Source organism: Pteropus vampyrus, unplaced genomic scaffold (assembly GCF_000151845.1).
Source record: "Pteropus vampyrus isolate Shadow unplaced genomic scaffold, Pvam_2.0 Scaffold18, whole genome shotgun sequence".
NCBI lineage: Eukaryota > Metazoa > Chordata > Mammalia > Chiroptera > Pteropodidae > Pteropus > Pteropus vampyrus.
The window spans coordinates 3,080,635-3,082,356 of NW_011888799.1; the positions used below are offsets into that span (position 1 = coordinate 3,080,635).

At 33.2% G+C, this 1,722-nt stretch overlaps 1 protein-coding gene across 4 annotated transcripts in view; it reads right to left on the reverse strand.

The window, feature by feature from the left end:
* The window catches only part of KIF6 (kinesin family member 6), a 412,344-nt gene that overhangs the window by 286,549 nt on the left and 124,073 nt on the right, over positions 1-1,722 (reverse strand). The gene's annotated exons all lie outside the window — the stretch shown is intronic.

A 1,722-nucleotide genomic window follows, 5' to 3' on the forward strand; every position in this document is an offset into this window, starting at 1 on the left:
TATGAACTGATGAACATAATGGGAATTAAAATAGTGCTACCATCTGAAACAAGTAGATATAATTTCTTTGAAATACGGCACTTTGAATAGAGTTCATTATGTTTTCATAACAATGTTTTATAAGTGTCCTATTAAGTAAAAAGCTCTGTCAAGTATAAGTAATGTGTAATATTTGAGCAAGCGAGAGCTGAGGAATGCTGACTCTTGTCAGAAACATTAAAATGATCCAAATGCCACACAGGCCTTAATCTCTGGGTGCTGCATTACTGAGATTCATCTGGTCAGAGCCTAATTGTTTGCATCTTGTTTAGATAGAACTCCCTTAGGTTTTCTCTCAATCTGCATTTTCACTCAACTTGACCATTACAAAGTATTTAACACTAAGACAACATTGGTCTCAAAAAAGCAGTTAAAAAAAAAGATTTTTCCTTCAAATCTTTCAGTCTCCAACATTCATTAACAAGTTCTTCTGCCTTGCCAATATATTCTGTATTTCTCCACTCCAGTTTTTGATCATGTTTCTCTTTTTCTTAAAGAATTTGTAAGTAGTTGCCATCTTTAACATTCAAGTCACAGCACTTGTACACACAGAGCCGAAAGGAATTTGAAAAATTATCTCATTTAATTCACTCATTTTAGAGATGAGGATTTTTTTCTGAAAGATTTATTTAGCTAAACCAGATGAGCTTTCTCTGCCCTTGAAGTCAAATTCAGAAATAAAAATAGAGTACATATTGGGGTGGATTGTAGTAAGCTTGGGGTAGGAGTAGGGAGGGAAAACTAAGGTAAAGAGAACCATCACAGGGTCATGAAGTCACCAGAAACTGAAAAAATACTGGTCATCTCTAAATTACATTCCCATAGCTATTCTACTAGCCTGAAAAAGTAAGCCACAGGAGGTCATTTATAACCTATATTCATACCCACTGCTAATCTTACAATAAAAACAATAAGCATAATGACATAAAGCTTAAACTTTGGAGCCAATTAATTCTAGGTTCAAATCCTCATCTCAACATTAGCTGTGTAATCTTGGGAAGGCCTTGGGAAGACTTGAGTTTAAAAATCTGTATGATGAGGATAACAACTCACACCTGTAGTGTAGGACTGTTGTGAGGTTTAAATGATGGTATATACAAAATGCTAGTAGCTATACCAATGTTCATATAAGCATCATTCACAATAGTCAAAAGGTGGAAACAACTTGTGTCCATTGAAGGATGAATAGATAAACAAAATATGGTATATACATACGCTGGAATATTATTCAGTCTTAAAAGAGAATGAAATTTGGATATATGCTACAACATGGACAGACCTTGAAAACATTATACTAAGTAAAATAAACCAACACAAAAAGACAAATATTGTATAATTCCACTTATAAGAATATCTAGAATAGGCAAATTCAGAGACAGAAATTAGAATAAAAGTTACCAGGGGCTAGGAGTATAAGGAAATGGAGAGTTATTGTTTAATGGGTACAGAGTTTCTGTTTGGGATTATGAAAAAGTTCTGGAAACGGATGGTGGTTAAGAGTTGTTCAACATTGTCAATGTACTTAATGCCACTAAATTGTACACTTAAAAATTATTGAAATAGTAAAGTTTATGTTATGTATATTTTACCACAATAAAAGAAGAAAATAAGCAAAACAAAACAAAAATGCTGGGAGAGTGCCAGATGAAAAATACATGGGCTTTCAAGTCTTTGGGGTAAATA